Source organism: Macrosteles quadrilineatus, unplaced genomic scaffold (assembly GCF_028750875.1).
Source record: "Macrosteles quadrilineatus isolate MER2022 unplaced genomic scaffold, UCM_ALF_1.0 Scaffold_8__2_contigs__length_117827958, whole genome shotgun sequence".
Lineage (NCBI taxonomy): Eukaryota > Metazoa > Arthropoda > Insecta > Hemiptera > Cicadellidae > Macrosteles > Macrosteles quadrilineatus.
In genome coordinates, this window is record NW_026542601.1 from 32,003,503 (window position 1) to 32,028,247 (window position 24,745).

Consider the following 24,745-nt stretch of genomic DNA (forward strand, 5'->3'; position numbering starts at 1 on the left):
AGGAGACTGCATATTTAATCATGAGTTAGGAAATAACTCTTACAGGTGTGAGGTGGTGTACCCCAAGAGGATCAAGTGCTTTAGTAGCAACTAGGAATAAGGATACATTCTACTTTGAAACCATCAGCTAATAAATTTCTTTATAAGGAACCGTCACTGGAGGTATCACTCTAGAAAACCCTGGAACTTAGAAACTGAGACACACTAGATCTTGTAGGTGGCAATGCATTTCTTTCCCATTGATTTAATCACTATCCGTTTCCAACTAATATACAAAAACATAACTGAACAAAATGAACGGTATCAGCACCCTGACTTTCTCCCATAAGCTTCTCAACAACCTTTATCATGAGTACCTAAGCAGTGGGATTAACTTTAACTATGATATTTTGTAGGGAAAAATTACATAATTTTTGAACCGTAATTGTTACAGCAATGGGGGGTTGCACTATTTTGTTTATAACTATAAGGACCATAACACGTTAATTTTAATCAAAACAGTTTTTTTCCTAAAATCTAATTTTTTGTTCTTTTATGGGAAAATAACATGTTACAATAACTTTTGAGCCGTAATTTTTACGGAAATAGGATTTGTACTATTTTGTTCAGAATTTAAAGGACTATAACATACCAAGTTTTCATCAAAATCGTTTGGGCCGTTTTTGAGAAAATCCTATTTTTCCGTTATTTTATGGGTTTTTATGGAAAAATCCCCATTAAAAATCAAAATTTCGAAAAATGAAAAAAAACTCCTGGAGATACCATGGATTAGTAGGTACCTAAATACCAAATTTCATCAAAATCTGACTACAGGTGTGTTCTGTAGCGCTGTACACATCCACACTCACACACAGACATCACTTTGAAAACCACTTTTTTGGGTTCAGGGGGACCCAAACAGATATGTCTACTCAAAATTCAAAAATTTTGTAGAAAACAATACTTTCCCCATATACTATGTATAGGGCCCAGAAAGTAAAAAGTAAAAATTTAGTTGATGCAAATTTTGATTTTAGAAGTTAACATTGAAATAAGTGAATCGGAATTAAACAAAAAAATCAGCTCATCACTATTTGCAAACATTTGTTGGACATTCATTGTTTTGTATGATAGGTAAAAGTTTTGAGCACATGTTTTTGCCGTCTCTCATAAAACTGTTAATAACCTATGGTTTATTGCTTGAACTATATATAATTTGTTAGTTTAACTGAAACTTTTCCAAAATCTAGGTTAAAATATGTGACTTCAATAAAACTAATGGGGTGGATGCAGGGGTAGCCCTGGGGTGGATGAACATTGAGTGCGACTAGAGTAAAGATACAATTTTATTGTTGTAAAGAAAAAAATCATTTTGTCTCCAAATTACTACAAATTAATATTGGTAAGAGAAAGCTTTAATAATATGTGGATGTATAAGCAGTTTTTAACAATTCATAAAATAAAAAAATGTTAGTGGAATCTAGGCTAAGGATGGTAAATATTTGGGTTATTATTAAAGGTAATTAATTGTGAATATGAACGGTAAATAAAGTCTCTATTGTAATTTGGATTGTATCTGAAAGAAAAATAACAGTTTTGTTATCTAATTGTCCTCAAACTTCTATGGCAAGTATGTAATTTTGTTTATACAACATGTTACCAATAAAAATTGAACAAAAATGTCCAATATCAACAGAGTTTGTTTTTTACAAACGAATGAAAAACACAATTTTGCTAAGTCTTGATTAATAGCTTTCAGGTTCATGGTTTTGTCTTTATTCTTTTATTCTTAATTTTTTATGGAGCTCAAGACGAGAAATTCTATGGGAATTACCATTTTAAAATTTTATTTACTTTCAAAGGCAAATAAATTATACCTATTGTGTTTGATTTAGATTGAGGTTATTGAGGATCGGTTTATTGAGATGAACTTATCTGGGATTTATAGTCTCTTTTAACTAAAGAGTAAAGAAATTCATACTTGTAATTCATTTATTTTAAATAAGTCTGAATGGTACCACAAAGCTATTTTAGGAATCAAAAATAATTTGTACATGAATTTTTGTAGGCTGTATCAAAATAAACGGTCTCAGGTAATTGATGCATCCTTTCTCCCATTAGCTTGTCACAATCCTTCATAATCAGTTAGCATGAGAGTAACAGTGATAGATATTGTATGCACAAATCATAATTCCGTGCCCATAGTAGTGACTCAGTTTTATCATGGATGTTTTATCTATGGTTTTATTAGCATAATTAGTATAATTAACTTCATAACTTTTTTTATTTATAATTTTGATAGTTGTATTGAAATTTTGCCAAAAAACTTAGTATCTGTAAACCAATTGGATTGAAATGTCCAACCATAGAGTCCACTGATCTAGCCTCCCATTGCAAAGGCGTGGCGCACCGTCTGGCTTGGACAAAAAGATGCCAAGACCAAATTTAAGTGTAAAACCTTATAAAAAAAACCATGTGCCAGAGACAAATGTAAATTATTTGTGAAGTGTGTTTAAAAGGACTTTTAAACCAACCACTGGACGAGGATGTTTAAAGAAAAATCACACATTATTAAAGAAAGTTAAAATTTTGTTTATATTTTGTACAGTATTTTCTACAAACCGGGTATGTCATCCATGAAATATTTACTGCTTCCATGGTTTTTTTACAAATAGTATAGGCCTACTTTTGTAAAATTTTAAATAATTTTTGTTTGCAATAAAAACTAGTTTAACTACGATTTCTCCTCTTTAACACCATTATTACATTTCATCATGAAAAAATTAAGGGTTCAAACTATTATTTTCTAATTAATTAAGGGATAGTTTAGGATCACACAATTTACGTAACAATATGAGAAAATTAATATAGATATTTGATAACTTCACAGACCTTAATGAAACACCTTTAACAGGAAGTCTAAACTTAAAAAATGTGTTCTGAATCGATAAACAGTAAAGCACTGTATTTAGGTTTGTAGATAATCTAAATCTATGCACTCAAAAGCTAAGCAAATATTGTACACCTGTGTCGATTAAATTGTGTTAATACATTATGCTGCTGAATAATAAAAAAATATGGTTTTTAATATTTTAGCATTGACTATTGGATACTGAAGTTTATTGGATACTATTGTATTGATAGTCACAGATTGGTACTTTCCTGTTAAAGGGAACATTCATTAATATCGATGATTTTCGATCGATATATCGATATTAACGAATTGAAACCTATTAGCTGACAACTACGGTAAATAAATATTGTTTAGTATAAAAAAAATATTGAAATGAAACTGTTCCAAACCAACCTAACAAATCTAACCAAACTTGCTGTAGGCCTAACATTTAAAAATTCCGTTTAATATTCCCCACATGCCTTTTCTGTAATCAAACGGAATTTTAAAATGGTACAGCAAGTTTTGTTGGTTATGTTAGGGTAGCTTAGAACAGTTTTAATCCATAATAGACTAAAACAAGATCAGTTGTCAATTTGTAATGGATCGTAAAGGAAAACAAAACTATCGATATATCGATTAAAAATCATCGATAATAATGAATGTTCCCTTTAACAGGAAAGTACCCAAAGGGTAATAGTTTAAAAATAATAATAATAATAAAACGGAACACCCTCGTCTAAACACACAGCCTCGAACTGCGCCTTCAAAAGTGGAATTGCAAAACTGATGCAGGAGTTAGATTGCGTTAATATTTGTACGGCGTTTCACATACGCCTTCCTTGACCATTGTATTTTTTGGTTATTTTCCTAATGTTAATGCTATTGGCTTTATTTTCGTTCAAAACCATGGTCCTGTTACTAACGCCTACCTTTTGTAAGAAACCGTCATTTGATGTAGGTCCTAGTCGAATCGGCATTTTAAAGTGAACACTTTAAACATTACTAACTGTTCAAAAATTATTTGAGAATATAAAAAACCTTGACCTACATTGAAATAAATTATGTTTTAAAACATAAAATGTTTTTTAACAAAAAAATGGTTTATAATATTTACTATATTTATATAGTATTTAATACTATATATATTTAATATACTTATATATTATAGTATATATATTTAATACTACATTTAATACTAATTTGATAACAGTCTAGTTTTTAATCCTTCTGTTAATTTATTGGTTTTCATTACAGTTGGTATTTTCGCTCGTACTCAAAATATTATATGTAGCTCATCAAATATTTAAAACATTTAGGCTACGATAATTGAAATACGGTGAATTTAGCAATTTAATGTCAAAGCCGTAACATCTTGACTCAAAGATTTCTACGGCAAGTTGTTTTAAAAGTCCACGTACTGTTTAGTAAAAGTTATACCATTTAGAACCTAGAGTGTAGAGGGAGAACTTTGGAAAATTTTGAATTTCCTTCCTTACAAGTCTACTATTATTATTGTACGGTGCATTTAGACCAAAACTTGAACATTGAAAGTGAACTACAGAAGTAATTTTTACAAAAATGTGAAGGATATCGTGTTGAGTATTCATATTTTGGAATACATTTTGAAGGTTATGTCGGCAAAACTTTTCACCAAGATTTTGGCAAACTGTTACATAGTTTGTGTTTTAGTCTAACTAAATTACATACAGCAGTTCAAAACTATCGAACTATTAAAAAAATACAATTGTAAAAATTCACAGTTTGTAAAACTACAGGAACTATACTGAATTGTTAAAAATAATACGCGCAATGGATAAAACATGTTTAAACATAAGTTTAGATGAAATGTTCAGCTAATTTTCAAGTATGATAACAAATATAAATTGGAGTATATTGATTCAGGCTATGATAGGAGACTTTTAAGTGTAATTGAGCGTTGAAGTAAAACATAGTTGAGCAAAGTGTTTTTCAAATATTTTACGTCACTATAGGTTTCTCTGTAAAAACAATACTTTTTCAACTGATTTAATTTACAATCTGTTCAAAGATGAACAGTACGCAAATTCAATAACAATACAACATTTAAATCTAACTTGAAAAACATGAGCTGGAGATCGACCACTAGCTAATAAAGAGAAAAAACAATACTGTACTAAGAAAAATATACAAATATATAATTTCTCATGGAGCAGTGAATACTAAATTGAAAATTGATCCCAGTGCAAGATGTTCTAAAAAGTTTAAAACAAACTAAAGTAATTTATAAATTTTACAATATTTTAACATAAATATAATTAAAAGGCCATAAAGCATGATAAAAATATATAAACACAATTTTAAAATTAATTATTTTTCGTTATCAAGCAATCGAACAAATATTGCAGGAATTTAAAATAATTGATAACTCAAAACAAGAGAAAAAACAATACTGTACTAAGAAAAATATACAAATATAGAATTTCTCATGGAGCAGTGAATACTAAATTGAAAATTGATGCCAGTGCAAGATGTTCTAAAAAGTTTAAAACATACTAAAGTAATCTATACATTTTACAATATTTTAGCACAAATTAATTAAAAGGCCATAAAGCATGATAAAAATATATAAACACAATTTTAAAATTAATTATTTTTCGTAATCAAGCAATCGACCAAATATTGCATGAATTTAAAATAATTGATAACTCAAAACAGTTCATTTCCAATACTTTATTTGAATTCCAGTAATAATTAATTGACAAAACATTGCGCAGTTAAATAAAACAATAACTACAAGTAAAACCTTTTTTTTTAATCTGATTTTACCAATCCAAAACGTACAAACTTTACGGTCCCGAATCCAGTTTGCTTTACTGCTCTAAACATAGGCCTAATATTAAAGTAGTGTTTCGCTTGGATGTATATTTTGAGACAAAAACAATACAAAGTATGTCATTTATACCATGCGATTTTGATTTTCGCCCGTGCTAGATCGTGTATTGATTGTCTTGTGCTCGGTACATCTGGGTTTGAGAGTTTGGTCTCCAACCCAGAATGCTGCGCGGTGCGCATGTCACAACCTAGCAGACGACTGCCAGCTCGTCGAGGAAAGATCTACTGTGTGGTGAAAAATTACAATTTTATGTTGTTGGTAAAACTGACTGGCATTACCAGCTGATTTCATTGTTGTCCAGTGCTGTATGGATTACATCGTTAAGTGTCTATCGATTTGTATTTGTGCAGTGGAATCCTGTCACCGGTTTTAGTTGTAATCGGGTTTATTTAGTGATTTAAGTGGTTGTGTTATAATTTAGTAGAATTGCGATTAATTAATTTATCGATTTGGTTCCGTAGCGAAACGGTAGGTCGAGAAAACATCGTTTTAAATTTTACAATTTAACTCAAAATTAACTAAAATCCCAGTGTTTACTCGTTTTGGGAGATTACCAAATGAAATAAGTGAGTGAATTTCAAAGTGTTGTGAACCCTATCATTCTGGAAAATACAGGATATACTTCTGTAAGGTAAGGGAATTTTAATGAATACATATACTGTACGTGCTTTCAATATTTTAATACAAAATAAGGTTGAAAAGCCGCAAGATGGTACGGGTTTAGGGTCCACCATTTTGAAAGGGCGCAGCACTTCAGTGACTTTAGGGTAGAAATTTGGCACATTTGAGGTAGTTTATGGTATCAATCACCATTGTTTACAAATTTGTATCCCGTTTTGTAGCCCTATATTCCACGAATTGGCCAATGTTTGCCATAGGTGTGGTTCCATGTTTACTTGGCTGCTATCGATTGGCGGATAGGTTAGCCCGCAATCATGATGCAGTTTCTTACAATTTTGTTACAAATGTAAAAGTAAATTTTATATTTCTGGTGATTTTAAGCTTTAATTACTTTTATTATGTGATCAATTTAATTTTAAACAATGTATTTTACAATTAACTATGGTAGTTTAGAATCTAATGTAGACTGGGTAAAGGTTTAAATTCTTGTTAACTTATAGTGTAATACAAATTCTTTTCCTTAGGTATAACTTACTTGATTGATATAATATTTTCTTATTGTAATAATTTGCGAACCGGGATTTTATTCATTTGGTTTTCTATTGTAAAATTTGTAATACAGTTTTAAAATCACGATTAAGTTAGTTGAATAGTGGTTGTGTAATGATATATTTTTTTATCTGTGCACTTATTTTTGATATTTTAATTATGCTCAATCACCATTGAAGTTTGCATCACTTTATTACCTACTTCAATGTCTAGTCTACATAATTTCATTTTTATTTATTAGGTACGGTATTGACAAATAATCTGAAAATCTCTTCGCATAATTAATGTTTTCCTAAATTCATTACGCCACAGAACATATAGCCCAAACTATTTTCAGATTATTATTTCATATTTATTATTATAGGCCTACAGCCTCGGGAATTGCTATGTACATTACAAATTTGACGTCTACACCAAATTGAATACCAAGTATGAAATTATATCCATAATATTTTGATTAGGCCTATAAATTACATTTTGGTTCCCCTATTTGCGGATTTGGAAATCTTTGTAGTTATTTAAATTTTAATTTTAAATATGTTTTAAGTGACTTCAATATAAGTTAACATTTTTTGATAAATTCTTCATTCATATACTATTATCATCACCTCCACCTGCCACGTCAATACTTTGGACTGAGGGAATTTCTAAAGTTAAGAGTTATTTAAGAAGTTATTAGTTCAAATTCGTACCGGTAATAGAAGGAAATTTATACTGTAGGCCTGCATACACGCCCAGTTTAAATAACATCCATAAAATGAGCAAGTGGGTTTGCTACTAGGTATGTAGAACACAAAAATTGAAATGCAAAAGCCTTTATTGGAAGATATTGATTCAATTTGGAAGTTACCAAATAGCTTTCAATTGTTACCCTTAAAACAAAAAAAATCCGAATTTTTACTAAAACCTTTTTATATAGCTCCACAAAACAAATGATTTTATAACTGAAGCGTTTTGCAAGATTACCACTTCTGGAGAGAATTTACAACTAGGCCTAACTGTAAATTTCAAATTCCCATGTAAAAAGTAAACTGTTGTAATTTGCTGGTTTATGAATATATTTTGATGAAATTGGTAAATTTATTTATTTCACACTATACTATTCACATTATATCCTTTCCTGTTGCAGCAAACCTAAATACTCGTAAAAAAACTCGTATAAACCTTGTGTTAATTAAATATACATTAATTTTTTTAAATATAATGGATGGTGGTTTTTATCTTTGGGGGCCTCAAAAATAAAAATTAAATCGGCCCTGAGTCCAGGCCTTCACATGAAATCTAGGATATGGTAAAAGCTTATTTCCTATTAAGGTAAATTCGCTAAAGGGGACCATATTATTGATACCGACTTTTTTAGGTAGGCTAAATTTATTAACTGTGCTGTAAGCTAATTCCCTACGGAGATGAAGTTATTTTATTTTCCGGATTGTTTGGATGAAAATGTTGGCAACACTTCTAGCAAATAAATTCAGCCAATTCACCAACTACAACTTATATAGGCCTAATATTTTTCAATCTTATATTTAAGGGTAAACTATTTTCAAATTACTGATATGTGAAGATAAACAATACCTATCAACTATGGTATTTCTTTTCAACTGCTAAATTATTAGCCTATCAATTTTACTTTTGAAAGAAAAATGTAGTTGCTTACTTGAATTAAGACATTGTGACATTGTTTTATCCATTTTATTGGTCGTTGCAGGAAATTTAAAAGTTCGTAAAACGTTTAACGCTCTTGTAACGTTTGAAATATTTTTCCAGCGCACTGTTAACTGTTAGAATATTTTACAATTCATTAGGCTACTACTTTCATATTTGACGCCAAGAGTTGGAATTGAAGTAATTTTATTCAATGTGTACACATGGTTCATCTACGCTGATGTTTTTGTTTTATATAAATAAATTTAAAAAAATATATTTATAATGTTTTTTGTCACGAACATTATTTATTTAATGTTACCATTCCCATTTGTTCAATGTAACACAATAATTTATACCCTTGTGGCTTTACGACCCTAAAAAACATCTTAAGTCAATGTTTAGTACATTAGTGCGAGAGAGAGAGAAATTCTTTATTTACAACAAATTAGTTTGCAGCATTACATGAATCAAATAAAAATATCACATGGGTCACAATGACCTGTGCGTGATAAAAAGTTTACCAAAAAGTGCAGTGTGAGTATTTATTTTCATCTTTAATTTTTTGTTTGTTTCACAACTCAAAACATATTTATGTTCAATTAAACCTTTTTTAGTAAAACAAATTGTCTTGTTTCCTAAGCAGAGTACTGTATATCACACCAGGGTATTTGTTCAATTGTAATAATGATTTCCAATGATAGTTTTAAATTTCTTTAACAACATCAGCAGTACTAAGCAGTTAATTCTATTGCGCCTATTTTAATTTCTCTAACACACATTCGGGTGGGAATTAGATTGGCACAAATAATCTAATTAAGCAAAATTTTCCAGCAATCTTCAAGGTACATTTTTAATCTGAATTTTCAATAATTTTGTATCGAATGAAGCCTTGAACTTTAATTGCAATCAATAGTTTCAAAATATTTTTTGATAAAAATTATAAAACCCATATAACGAATTCGTAATACATTTAGGCCTACAAAGTACACACATTTATTACCTTCACGTTTTGTGTTTATATAAAAAGCCGCTGGATACGTTTGATAAGTAAAAGGTTATATGTAATATTATGGACCTCTACACTTTAAAATAATACAAAATATTTGCTAAATAGTAAAGTTTTATTTGATGATTTAGGTTTTGCTATTCATTGTTATTTCTTCGTCGAGAAACTGACAATGGAATTTCTGAACAATTATTTAATAGTCATATTTTCCTGTGGTAAATGAAATACAGAGAAGAGATTTCATTTAAGGTCTAATCTTGTCTGGTTTTGTAAAAAAATGCTCTTAGGCAAATAGCCTCTATTTCCATGGAACAACATTTCCTATAACATCTAATAAATATTTATCATATCGATCTGAAGACAATTTTAACACATGTTTCTGTCCAGTAAGTTTAGAGGCCTTTTTCTGTACACTAATTATTGATTTTTATTTACCAAAAATCTTTATGTTAGTTAAAACCGTTTTTAAACTATGCTTGTTAAGTTGTGTTACTATTCGAAATCTACGGTCCGGTGTGATGAACTGATTTGGAATTCAAAAATGATTTGTGTTCATTGTATTTTGATAATGGTCTAGGACACAATTATATTGTGGCTAAAAAAACAACTCCAGAGAATTAAGGTTTTTAAGGGCGTGGAAGTAGGGCATCGATTTTGTTAGTCACAAATTAGGTCTCACCCCCCCCCCCCGTCACATAACCCCCCAAAGCTAATGAAGTAGAACTAGAGAGTCTTTCTGAACGGTGTCTGCTACTCTAATGACGTAATTCATAATTCACCGTAATTCTTCCTTTACGCCGTACTCTGCATGAATCGTCTCCTTAAATTTGATCAGAAACTAGTTAATAGTGAATATTATTTAGCGAATTTCCCCATTCAGTGAATACGCTATAGTGGGTCTCATGATAATACATAAACCCATATACACTTGGAACTCTTACACTTTTGGTTTACTTTTTCTTTTTGAAGTCCCCAGAGGCCAAAAACGCTGTCCGTCCAATTAAATTTAAACTAACAATATTCGTTTATGAGTAAACTAATGTCTATGTTAAACGCCGTACAAATATTAACGCAATCTAACTGCTGGATCAGTTTTGCGTTTCAAGCTGTGAAGGCACAGACGATTAATTTTAGTTTTTAGTGAATTCCCATAGATAATAGGCTTTTACCGTAGATTTCATGGTAAAACCTAGCCATTGGACTGTTTAAATTTTTCGTTTTGAGGTCACCGAGGCCAAAAACACCATCCGTTCAGATTCGTATGTATATGTGTGTGTCTGTTGGCGCGATAACTCGAAAAATATAATTCGGTACAAACGTGTAAGCCTGCGTTTGTTTGAACCAGTTAGCGAACCAGCACATTTATATATTTTCTACAAAACTATGAAAATTTCATAAAACACATTTTACCTGCCCTGTGGCTTAAAGGAGTAGACAGTAGAAAGGAGGAGGAGGAGAGTGTCTAATCCTTTAATCCATGTCTGTAATAGCAATCCTATGCTCTCATTTAACCTACCGAAATAGGGAATAAATCTGACAAGTAATTTTCAGGAAATATTTGATTTTTTTAATAAGTGACGTATTAAAGGGGTTTCAACGATCTGAAAGCCATTCGTATATAATCTTGTAGATACTTAATTTTCTACCTACGATTTAAATATTTTTGTATTTAAAAAAATGTTTCACATAATATTTTGAACAGTTTTAAACCCGTGTTGATTGTGGTGTGATCAGAATCGTTTTGAAAATTAGTAAACGCCCATTAAATCATTTAAACTAAAATAGCTAAAATTTATTATTTTCAATTTGTTCAATAGTATAATATTTTCAAAACATTGGAAATACATATTCTAAATAGACAATTAGGCTAGGATGCTCCAGATAGGCATCATTATTTATAAGATCTGGGAAGTAGAACAGACATTTAAGAAAGTTTCGCAATGAATTTATATATTGTGAAACGTCAACGAGGTTTTATAAGAACTTACAAAACTTTTTAATCATGTACAGTTTAATATAAACTGTATTTTTTATTAATCTTGCTCTTTTTCCGGCTCTCGTATTTATGTAGTATATTTAGTGTAGTTTTATATTTAATGTAAGTGCATTACTATTGTGTAAATGAATTCGTCACTAGACATTTTATCAAATTTTATCTTTTATAAATGCGGCTTCTTAAGTGGATCAAAATTTATATTTCAGTTTAGGGACATACTACAAACGATTTTATGTCTGGAAGGGTTAAAACATAATCAGCATCAACAGGTTTTTTTTTTTTTTTTTTTTTGTTTTACAGTGTACTATTAATTCTATTATATAAAAATCTAATAGTGTCTGTATGTGTTTGTGTGTTACTAAATGGCGTAAAAACTACTAAACCAACTGGGCTTAAATTTTACAAAAATATAGCTACCCTGTTTAGATTAGGGTATCTGTGTATTAATAGGCAAGCTTGTTTCTTTAAATCCTTTTTTCTCAGCTCTTTTTTCCTTCTAGAGGCAGCATTTTTTCTCAGCTTTGAGATGAGCATCGCAGGGAAAATCTACGCATTCTTTTAGAAAAATACTTTCCTGTAGATGAGCAGAATCCCATTATAAATTAAAATTGGCTCAAAAATAAGCACAAAAAATTAATTTGAAATTTAAAAAAATCCTAGGGTATTAGGTATGCATGCAAATTGAAATTAAAACCACATTTTTTATACATTTAGTCGTGGTCTTCCCCTAACACGATACATTTTATCACTGTATCGCCATTATAACCTAAAAACAGAACCCCAAAATCAATAAACATACGAATACGCAATGTTTGCATCAGCTGGCATACTTAAAACAGCTTATAGAAACACGTACCTCCATTAGAAAATGACTGGATCTTTGGCGGCCTGTGGGGCAGAGCAGGGGTAATTTTTGACACTTCTGATATTTTCCCCACCGTCCTTGGGCCTTAAGCTTTAAAATGAATCTTCAACAGCCATGCTACTTTTTCCTGGCTCGAGATATTTCATGGGGACCGATTTGCTTACGGAATTAAATATATAGAAAACCTTTTTTCTCAACTCGTGAGCATCGCAGGGGAAATATTCTTATTCTGTTAAAAAGATACTTCCCTGTCGATAAGCAGAATCCCTTTATAAATTAAAATAGGCAAAAAAATAATCATATAAGCAAGTATATTTATGCAATTCGAGAGAATTATTGTTCACACAAGTCACTATTACATAAAATTTTAAATCGTGGTTTTATATTACTACCCTTAATTATGATGTTTTCTAATTCAGAAGCAGCTGCTACCTATCTTAATCATTAACTTTAGATCCTTCGTGTAGATTACACATACTATTCTTGTATTGATCAATTTTTGTAGCTTTTCCATGGTCTTTACATGCACTGATATTTTCAACGAGCTTCCTCTTAAATTGCCAGTGACACAAACATTGTTTACTTTTCGTTAAATTTAGTAATTGTAAGCAGATACACAAATATTTAACTTTAAAAACTAAATTGTATGCACTTGCCTTTGGTATCCATGGTTATTTATAGGTACCACTATAAATAGTAAGCCTAAGTGTGCAGCTGGTTTTGTTTGTTTTAATATTAAGTGTGTAGGTACATGTTTTGTTTGTTCCTATTGTCAATAATAAGTGTGTAACGGTTATTTAAATTTTTATAATCAATGGTAAGGATATAATGGTTTTAGTAAGCAACTGTTTCATTTCATACAAAATAAATGCCCTACCATAATATTAACCAGATGGTGTTAATGTTGTTTGTTGATGTTTTATTTTTACTATCGAAAGTAGTGAGGTTATAGTTATACATCACAACAAAATTGTGATATTAAAAGAATAAGCGTTTTCTGGTTTTTATATTTTCAAAATTTAAACCCAAGCAACGTGATTATTTTTATCTCAGTTCGGGAAAATGATTGTGAATACTTTGTAAATATTATGTGTCCTGTGTTCGGTATACACTTTAACGAATCGTTCCACGAGGATCGACCTGATGATGTGACCGTCATCACAAATCCGATCGTCATCCAACAAAGTCAGAAGACACTGAACAGGTAAAGGTTTATTGAATATCAATTCAAACATACGTCATCTCCGGACGAAAGACGATTACCCTGCTAATATAGGCTAGTCAGTTCATAATGCAATTGAGTGGGCATCCAATAGCATAATATATAATTGAGTAGGCATAAATGAAAAAGACTCAGACGAGTTTTGATATCTGCAAAACATGACGTCTTGGCCTGACACGTTACTCACTTGGGTTATGTCGACATTAATTCACAATCGATATAATTTCTCTCGAATGCCACATTATTCTTAATTTAAGTACAATAATCAGGACAGGGCCGACAACTTAAAGTTACATTTACTTCTCAAGACATTTCTGAACCTTTGCAGGTCAAGTTGGTTAAGTGGAGGAAGTCTTGCCAATTATTGCTTTTAAATACCATACCAGGAAACTTTAGGTTCAACTACGGTATACATTTGTTTGTCTATGTGTTTGCGATTTCCTCCACTAAAAGTCATACTTTGGTTTCACATAGAGAATACAAATTCTAGACTATACAATATTCTGTAATGTTTCGTAGGGAATATTTTGACACATCCTCTATAGCTTGGCCACCACGTAAGGGTGTAAAGTATAAATATATGATGACGTCACACGTAAAATGGTGGGGTGGAGGTTCACCAATAGCGTGCCTCTCTATGGGAACGCGTCAAGGGCTCCCGACTGCAAAGACTCCCGACTGCAAACCCTACCGAACGGTGACGTCACGGCCGACTACCCCTCTCTCTATCTGAGTGGAGTGGGAGAGAGTCGCTGCGGCAACACCCCCCCAGTCCAGCCGATGGCTTACCCTCAAACGTAATTCTCTGTAGCAACCCCCCTAGGTCCAGCCGACGGCTTATCCTCCACACGTAATTACCACTAAATTAGCAATTTATTTTGAATAAGTTTTTACGCATACCAAGCCTTACACATATATTTCCGCGTTGAAAGATTAGAATAACTTATTAGAATTATTAAACTAGTCGTCCGAAATCTTTTTGTTGTTCATTGCAAAATATTGTGAACTGGGGGCAATATATGATAGCAACATATAATTTATATAAAATAAATAGATAACGTATTATGACATAGCTGTATAGAAAAACGTTTAATTGACCTTAACTGATATGAAATAAGTTTACTCCTAGTAAATAAAAAAACTGATTATTGGGAACGTGTTGAAGTTTGTCAGTTAGTATGACAAACACGTGTAAACTAATAAAAAGATTGAGTTGCTGTTTAGGCTTTTGAATAAGACACTATGAATAAACATGCTTGTTGTTTTAATGTAAACAGGCCGGAGCTCCAACAGCACACTGGATGTAGCCTACGTCACGCAGCTTATTTGTAGCATACCGGTACTAGTAAAATATTTAGAATAAATGGTTTGCTTAAGTCGTGAGTTTATTGATTATAATACCGTGTAGATTATGGTAGGAAATGTAGATTTTATTATCTTTGGTAAAATTAACTAATGTAACTTATGCCTTATGCCCTAGATCGCCTAGGCCTACGAAGTTTTCACGCCTACCAGAATAAAAGAAAGAGAATTTTCTAAACGAAGCGGTAGGCCTGCAACTGATTTTTCGTTCTGTAGGCTACTATTCACTTCAGTAGTTTAAATGTTTTAAACAATCGTAACGGTTATTTATAGAATTTATAATTGTAGGCTTAAGAATACGTAAGCTAGTAAGCCAGTTGAATTCGCGAACAAACATGGTTCGTTATAGTAAAATTCAACCTTTCCTGAGGCGGATTACTGGCAGAACCAGTCGACCGCACTAATAGCCTCGTCCCTTGGCCCTATTGTGTGTGCGCTCGGAGCTGGGCATGCGGCGGCCTGTCCCAAATTAGTCATTCCTGCTGGCTCCAGTACAGTTATGAATTTTTTTTATTTTAAGAAAAAAGTGTAAACAAATCACATAGCGTAACGCATCGTGATCGCCTGATTATTTTGATATAAAATTTGAAGAAATTCGACCAATTCCATGAATATTAACAGATTCAAACATACTAGAAGTACTAAAGCTATATCTTATACATAAACTCATGTGATTTCATACAACGTTTTTTATAGTGGTTTTGGGTCATGAAACATATCCCAGGAGTCGATGTCTGTTTTACCTATAGTTTACCAGTTTTCCTGAGTTAAAATTCCACGGTTTCCATTAATTGTTTGGCATAAAAATAAACATAAAATTACCGTACGTAAAGTATGGAAAAGAAAAGTTCCCCCAAGTTAAGTTCTAAAATTGTACAGTATTGTTTCGTAAAACTGTTGAATAATATGGTATGTTTTCTCAACAAACAATGTTCTTGTACAGTTTATTCCTGCCATGTCCTAACTTATGTATTATTTGGAAAAATGCGTATTACATGTTTAATCGGTTATTATTCATGGAATTGGTCAAATTTCTTCAAATTGTATATCAAAATAATCAGGCGATCACGATACGTTACGCTATGTGATTTGTTTGAACTTTTTTCTTAAAATAATAAAAAATTCATAACTGTACTGGAGCCAGCAGGAATGACTAATTTGGGACAGGCCGCCGCATGCCCAGCTCCGAGCGCACACACAATAGGGCCAAGGGACGAGGCTATTAGTGCGGTCGACTGGTTCTGCCAGTAATCCGCCTCAGGAAAGGTTGAATTTTACTATAGTATTTTAAAGTAATTCAATACGAATAAAACTCATTATTTTTTTTTAGACAAATCTCATTTATGCTATGCTAATGCAGTCACCACCGCATTTGCATGGGAAAGCCAGTCACGTAAAATTTGTGCTGCTAAGGGCCGTAGAACGATTGGCACACATTTTTAGCCGATTTGGAATAGCACGACTGGCACAATCATTAGAGGGGATTAAGAAGGGTCAAACTGTAAGGTTCGGAAAGGCACGATTTGCACAACAGACCGGTAAGGAAGTAGTAGGCAGGTAGCCAAATGCGGGAAAATGGAAATTGTTTTGTCCCCACAAAGTCCCCGATGTAGTGCTAGGGTTAGCAATTACTTCATTCATGGTGTAAGTTTGAGCGACAAATCTGCTGCTACGGTCACTGCCCCTGGTGGACCCAAATAAAACTACACTAACCCAACCTAACTTAACTTAACCTAACCATTGAAAATACGCGATATTACCGGCAAATGACTGTCGTAGCAGAGTTGACGGGGAATTTTAAACTTCCCGTTTTCTCTCGTTCGATGGCGTTTACTTGGTCGAGCGGTTGTGCCAATCGTGCCTTTTCCAAGCAGGCGAGTTGACCCTACTTATTCCGCTCAAATGATTGTGCCAATACTGCCATGGGCAGAAGATCCAAAAATTTATGCCAATCGTCCCGTTCCCCTGCTAAGCCAGTCACTATATATTTTACCGCATACCACTGGAATCCAGTCATTGAAAATCCACACGGGTATCACGTAACTTCAGTCAATTTCACCCCTGCCCTTCTAATTTGTAATATTTATTTGTTCTACAAGCTTGAAAATCCGCACCTCAAACAAACGGATTATGCTTCAGGCATTGAGCACTCTCATAACCAATCTTTCGTACTTCATTTTCATTTTAATTTGTTGTCTTCTAGATTACTTAACAATTACTATTCTACAGTTTATATACCTAAATGCCAATGTAATCTTTGGTCGTCTTAATGGCGATCGTCCTGCCAACTGTAGAAACAAATATGTACCGAGCTTTTGCAAACGCAAGGGGTGGAAGTTATTGCTTTATAGTCGCACGAAGTATTGTTGAATCCTTGGAGGCAAGTGGCCATCTTGGATAATTTCATACAGCTGCTGAGTTTATCGTCCGAAAATATTTTTTCAAACACCAAAGTGTTTATAATTTAAATATCTAGTATACTGTGGGATTAGAAATGTTCTTTGTAGTTTTGAATTATTCTCCAAGGGGGTCCATAAAAGCTAACGGTCACAGTCATCTTGGAAAAAGGCCAACTAATACGAAAACAATATCCTGTGTTGCGCGGGCCGTAGCACACAAATAGTTTTCCCGCCTCAAACAATCGAAGGCGGGTGGAAAAAGGCAAAATTCTTGTCTCTCTTGCGGCGAGAGGTAGGGGCGAGCCTAACGGGTTCCATTGATGGGCTACCGACCGACCTGGGGTATACGTCTCGCCGGGAAACGGACAGAGGAGCGCAAGTCGTAAAACTGTCAACCCCTCGGCCGAAGAATTCGTCGGGGTAGGACCAAGGAGCGCAGAGGTGCTTGCGCTCCTTGGTCCTACCCGTGCAAGGAACTAATCCCCTACTTACGAGGGTTGAACAAGACAATGCTTGAGTCGACCCTGTGAGTATATCCCATTAGTCGCGCCTCACTGACTACACCATTGATTCAGGTATATTTTTCTAGTGCAACTTATTACCAAACTAATGTATCAACAAATTACCAGGCCGTACACTTTCACTTTCGAATTTAAATTGCAATATAAAAGCTGATCCTTCAGTTGAATGTTAAACCACATTTAGATTTTATTTTATTTTATAAAAATGGATTTTAAATAGGCTACTTTTTAATAATTGCGACTTGATTAAGGTAGGTGACTTTAGTCTTCATGGTGTGGATCTAAAATCAATGAATGGAAATTATTGCAAATTAGTAAGTTTATTCACTTTTAATAACTGCTTTAAACAAACATAATCTTTGAAAATAAAGGGGTATTGCACCGTTAGTTTTACCTTAGAATAAGTGTTGAACCCTATTAAAATGTGCAAAATTTGCAATGGGACCCCTCGCTATGAAATATAGGTTACTAATTTTTATGCAGGAATGATTTGTAAAATCCTTAGCTAATTTAAATCCATGAATACAATTAAATGCTTTCAACGTGTACCCACCATTGATAAAAACAACCTGAATTTTTAATCTTAGTTTTATAGGTAAATTCAACAGACAGAAACCATCTCTTCTTTATGATATGTAAAATGCGCATATCCATTGAAGTACTTTATTTTTCCATTGATTGATAAAAAGAAAAGGTAATACAAAACATTCGTACCAATACAGTATATAGTTGATATACTTTGCAGTTTCTCAGGCTCGAGAGCAAGGATCGGAGTCAGAATTTTACTATGTATATTGTATTTGTGTCAAAATGATGACTTTTTATGTGGACAATTTTGTACTATTTCGAATCCCATATATTTTTTCCAAAAATACAATACGGGCCATTCTCAATTCATTTCACATTTCTTAGGAGGTAAGCTTTACTTTTTAATGCCAACAGTGATAACATAATATTACAAAAACAAGATTTTACAAAGGAACAATTTTTTAAAGTTACTTAGCCAACACTTTATATGGTAGCATGAATCAAATTCCATATAATTTTAAAGTTATTGCAATTCCAAATCATCTTAATTTAAACTCAATTTGTATTACTTTCTTTTAGTTTTCGAATTATCATCTATATTTGGCGTTTATGTTGTCACCATGTAAAACGTTTGTTAAATGACACAAATGATGTATAATATAACATTGTCATCACAATGTCTAAATAGCAACATGTCACAACGTCAAACAACATAATTCATTGTTACTAATGTTTGTATAGGCCTAAAAAATGTTTAAACTGTAGGCCTACGGTTTGATGTTTTTCAAAAATAACTTTGTTCTCGCTGGATAAATAAGTTTGATTATTTTGCCCTGAAATAATCAGTTAGCCTTATTTAGATGAAACAGTTATTGTTAATTTAAAGAAAAATCACAGTATATTACATTGTGGATGCTGACTAATGGTGCACTCTGATTAGGATTTATTTGCCCCAATGAAGTATTTTTACCCACGAATCTGTGGCATTAGTTATAAAATGTACCAATTGCACCGTTAACATTAACCGAGAATAGAACTTTCTTTAGGAATCTGCACCGGTAACGAATTTGTAAAATTGGTCACCTTATTAGATGTACAGCAAGAAATTAAAAAAAAACCACGTCACTGATTGTAAGTTACTCATTACTTATTATCTCTTATTTGATTCTAGACTCAAAAGTTTATTTTTTTATAATAGATAATTTACTTTGTAACTGGTAACACTACTTGAATAAAGACAAGTTTTAATTTTTGTAGTTTACTCTTTTTTTAGAATTCCTTTTAGAGTATGTGCCGGTTATTGTTATTTGAATTTAGCATTAAAATAGAGTAATTATGTTTATATTTATTGGTAATCCGGAGGCTATAAAATCTACTTAAACGATGCTTAAACCATTACTTTGGAAATAGCCAAGTAAATTCTGACTAAACAAATTTTTGCTTGTCTAAACAGTTGGGAATAATTATAGGATCTTGAGGAGTAAATGTTTTCATTAGATACACTTTTTTGTCGGCAATACAACAGTTAAAAAAGTAAACGAAACAAAATAATCGATTTATTTTCAGATATTTCTAACTATATACTTTCAGAAAAACCTAAGTAATTCTTATTCAAATAGTTATTTGCGTAACTAGTGGGCAAAGTGGCACTTTGCTGCACACGAGAGCAATGTTTGGAATGATCTCGAGTGCAGCAAGGGCCTTTTTCACTCGTGTTACACATTATATTTTTCCTACAGTCACTATAAAGCATATAAATAATTAGTCTTTCAAACACCATACAACACTTTTTTAGGTTCAGCTGGCAACACAAATGGTGCCCTAGAGAAAGTAGTACCCGCAGTCCGTATCACTCCGCTATTTTTCCTCGGCAAGAAATGTGCTCCGCGTTTTGAGAATATAGTTCCGTATGTTTTAGTAATTTGAAGTGGTCTCCGCGCCTAAAAAAATGCTTTAAAGGTATTTTCTTGTTTATTAAGATCGTAGGAATGTTTTAAAAACGTTTAAAAGAAAAGTCCAGAAAGTTCAGAAATACCGAAACTATAAACACGAAATGACAGGTTAAATCGTAGTTATAATAGTCAATCAGCTGCTCATAGAATTATTATCTTTAAGTGTTGCCAACCTATTTCCAAGCGTACACGGATTACGTGCATAATAAAACCACGTTGTTTTGTGTTGTTTGGTTGGAATCCTGATGTGCGGCAAAGTATAAACCGTACGGCAAAGTATAAACCGTACGGCAAAGTATAAATATGCAGCAATTAACAGCTTTCTGTACTATAAACAGTACAGGGAAGTTAACTTTGTCGGGTGACTGTAGGAAAAAGTATTTTTAAATTTAAACAAAGCCTATGTAAACAACACTACTTTTTGAAGTAAATTTAGCCCAGGCACATTGTCATTTGGCAAATATCACTTTCAGTAGTAGGCTCACCCACCTAATCCGGAAATGCACAACATAATATAATGTTGTTCTTAAGAATTAATTAGTTTCAAGAATGGTATGCGTTGCTCCTAAATAGTACGAACGTCCGGTAATATTAAGTCATTCAATATCCTAACCTCTATCACGAGAGAAAATGTCAGGTGTTTCCACAGGACGGAGACGAAGGTTGAATCACGGGTCGATGATCAAAACAAATCACGTAGAATCATGCATGCTATAAGCAATTAATAGTCGTCATGCCTTCAAAGCTACCTATTTCAAGATTGTATAAACTATACCTGCAAAACAAAATAATGTAAACATTTGATAGTTCTGAAACGCAGAGAGAAAGTTTAGCTGTCTCGAATAATCTAATATGATTTTAATTATAATAGAATAATGCAAATTTAGTTCCGTACTATTTAGTGATAAATATTTAATTTTTATTAAACTGCACTTAGAAAAATATGCAGTTTGTCTGCACTGAAAATGGGCTTATTAACGTAGGACAAAAACCAACTGTTTTTAAGATAACTACTTCAACTTCGAATGCATAATACAGTATCTTGCATTGTCTCTGTTAACATATTTATAGTTTCAAAATTACTCCTTACATTTTCATTTTAAAGTAGTGTATTCAATGAGGCACGACTAACGGGATTTACTTGCAGGGTTGACCCAGCCATTGTCTCTTTTAATCCGTATAATTAGGGGATTAGTTCCTTGCATGGGTAGGACCGAGGCGCGCAAGGTACCTCTGCGCTCCTTGGTCCTACCCCTACGGATTTTATTTATGACCTCCCATTAGAGCAGGTATTGTGCGCTCCTCGGTCCGCGAATCCGTCTCGCCAGCCCAAACTGTTGAGGCAGCCCAAACTGACCGGGAGGGTCATTACCGGGGTGTCGTGCTGTTTCAGCGCGTGCTCGTACAGCGCAGTGCTCGTACAGAGCAGTTATCTTGGTGTCCGTTTATCTTAGCCGTTAAGGTAGCAGTTGTGCAGTACTTATTATTCTACTGATTAAAATAAAAACAACTAGATTACCCATGCTACACCGCAGCGTTAAAATAAATGTAATGTAATATCCGAGAAATATCCAAATCTATGATTTTAATTTAACTAGTGTCCCTGTTGCTTGAATTCGAGCAATTTCTAAGTATTAGAGGTGTTATTTTAAAAGGAATAACGTTCATAATTTCTGATGACTTTAAAAGATTCGACCCAAAGATTATGGAAATATTCCAGATGTACATAACAGAATATATAAATTTATCCAGGCTGTCTCGCTTTTTTCCATTGTAATATTTACGCCAACCCGAATTCAAATAGTAAATATTTCATTTCAACCAAGTCAGTAAATGTTTGTAGCAAACTGTAAAATTAGCAAACTTATTGACTGTTTAAAATTAACATATGTTCTTCTTCTCAATTTTAATTTCTGACAACAGCTGGAGTTGCATAATAATTTTTGTTTCCCATGTTAATCTTATGGAGAAATACGAAACTTTAAAGGGTCCTAGGGGATGCATTGCACGACGTCCAATAATATTTTTTCAGTGCCACGACGTCCAAAACATAATTTTTGAGTTGTTGCACGACGTCCAAGTGCCACGACGTCCAAAAGTACAGTAACTGCCAAAAATATAGTCTTTCTACAAGCTTTGGACGTCATGGCACTTGGACGTCGTGAAACAGCGCACTATAGAATTGTAAAAAAGTAACATTTGCACGACATCCAAAGTCGCAGCCAGTTGCACGACGTCCAAGTGCCACGACGTCCAATAAATATTTGACTGTTGCACGACGTCCAATATAGCTCAGCGCTGTTGCACGACGTCCAAGCTCCTTCATGATGACCGGTTACGATGACCGGCTACTTGCCGAACAGTGTTCTCTCGTGTAAAATGCTTATGGAACCTTTATTAGTTATATATACATGGGTATATGTTCTTGTTCAGAAATATATATACTATGAATATTTGTACCATTAATTGAAACATCATAAAGTAAAAAAAAAACATAAAAGAAAAAAATAAACAAGGCAACAGTTGGAAAACTATAAGGTTTACATGGTTTGAAAAAAGATGACATTTTGTTAACAACCGATAAACTTCATTATGTTTGGAGTAACCTTTTAAATACTTATTTTTTTCAAGATTAGATGAATGTACATTGATCAACATGATCTCTGAAAACTATTTTTTATACCCTCATTTTAATTTTTACTAGTATAAAGAATAGAATGCCTTTTTCGAACTGTTTTTTAGGCTTCAATTAAATGTTCTTATGTCGCAAATATGTTTATTAATAGTATTAACTTTTAACATTGACTTAATTTTATTTCAATAAATTTTGTGTTTGTGTTTTGCTACACCACTGCAACAAAAAAAACCCAAAATTTAAATTTATTTAATTTAAATTGCAACCAATGAGAATATCATATAAATAAGTGGTACACAGGTTTTTTTGTTTCCCCAACTCTAAAATACAACGCACATGAATTGAAAATGTTATAGGTTTTAATAGTACTGTAGCAAATCGAATATCAATAAAGTTAACTTATAACAATAAATTTACATATTCCTAGATTATAATTGAATGTGTTTACGAAGGAACACCACAGCCTCAAAATTCAACATTGCAGTATATTTACTCAAGATTTATTGTTTTCATATAGCACAGTTGATGTTGCCAACTAGCGTGGGAGCGGAAGTCCTGATAAAGGCTGGTTCTCGGAAAAGTAATAAACTTGTAGTTTGAATGAAACATTTTTTTATTTTGTACAGGATTCATGGGATCCTCAGCATAAAGTACAAACCACATACAAACTACAAAATGTGTGTCGAAGGTCTGATTAGACCTTCCGAGATTTAGACCTTCAGCAACTGATCCGTTTTTTACCTTCCTTTAATTTATTCTTTTTCATGTTGTGCTTCATGTAACATACATAGACTAGAGGGCCGCTCATGCCCTTGACAAATAAATTAAAATTTTCGCACAAATACAAATCAATATCGTCATTAGACAAGAATTAAGAAATACAATTTATAAACAAAACCTACCACGGCATATTCTTGAACAAGTATGCCTACAAACCTACGATAAGCATGTTTGTTATTATTATACTTAACCTACAAATGCTATGACTTAGGGCATACCTGCTTTCCTAGATAAAATATCCGAACTAATTGCGAGTGCAACGTGAACTTAGAAAAAGACTAGTAAGAATTTACAACTGTGAATTTCTCAGAATTGATTGACAGTTCAGACGAACCTATGGCCACAGACTACGGAAACCTACAGTATTATTGTATTAATATACTGTATTTGTATTATTGTGTTACTAGCAGAGTACCTGTCCTTCGTACGGGATTGGCATATAAGTATAAATGCTTATTGCAGTTATGGGAGAGGACACGATTTAAAAAAAATGGTCTTTTAATTTATACGGTATCCTATAGTGTAGCACACATCTACCATAGTCCTGATGTTCTACCACTCTACCTAAACCATGGAAAAAGTAAAGTTCTCATTGTGTACCACACCTTTTTTTTGCTAGTTGGTTCAAATTAGCTGTGGTCATTAATGCAAACAAACAACATAATAGTGCTGCACCCTGTTTGGCAAGCCTTATAACTTTTTAATGCTTTTTAATATCATAGAACCAACTTGTACAGTTGAAACGGCTGACAAAATTCTTTAATTTCTTTTAATATGAATACTCATAAGGTTAACATGAGAAAGTCCAGAGCCAGAGCCACCGGGGCGGAGACTGAAAGAATTTTTGAGGTAAGAATATGTTAATCGGGGATGTCATCTATCATCATACCAAATTTCAACCTTGTCGGTTTAGTA

General features: G+C 32.7%; 1 protein-coding gene across 3 annotated transcripts in view; it reads left to right on the forward strand.

The window, feature by feature from the left end:
- Positions 1 to 5,933: 5,933 nt before the first annotated feature.
- Positions 5,934 to 24,745, forward strand: part of LOC128999870 (inactive rhomboid protein 1-like) — a 301,906-nt gene continuing 283,094 nt past the window's right edge. For all 3 annotated transcript variants that reach the window (XM_054426604.1, XM_054426602.1, XM_054426603.1), the window contains exon 1: positions 5,934 to 6,378. The gene's annotated coding sequence lies outside the window, so the exon portion shown is untranslated. The remainder of the gene's footprint in view (positions 6,379 to 24,745) is intronic.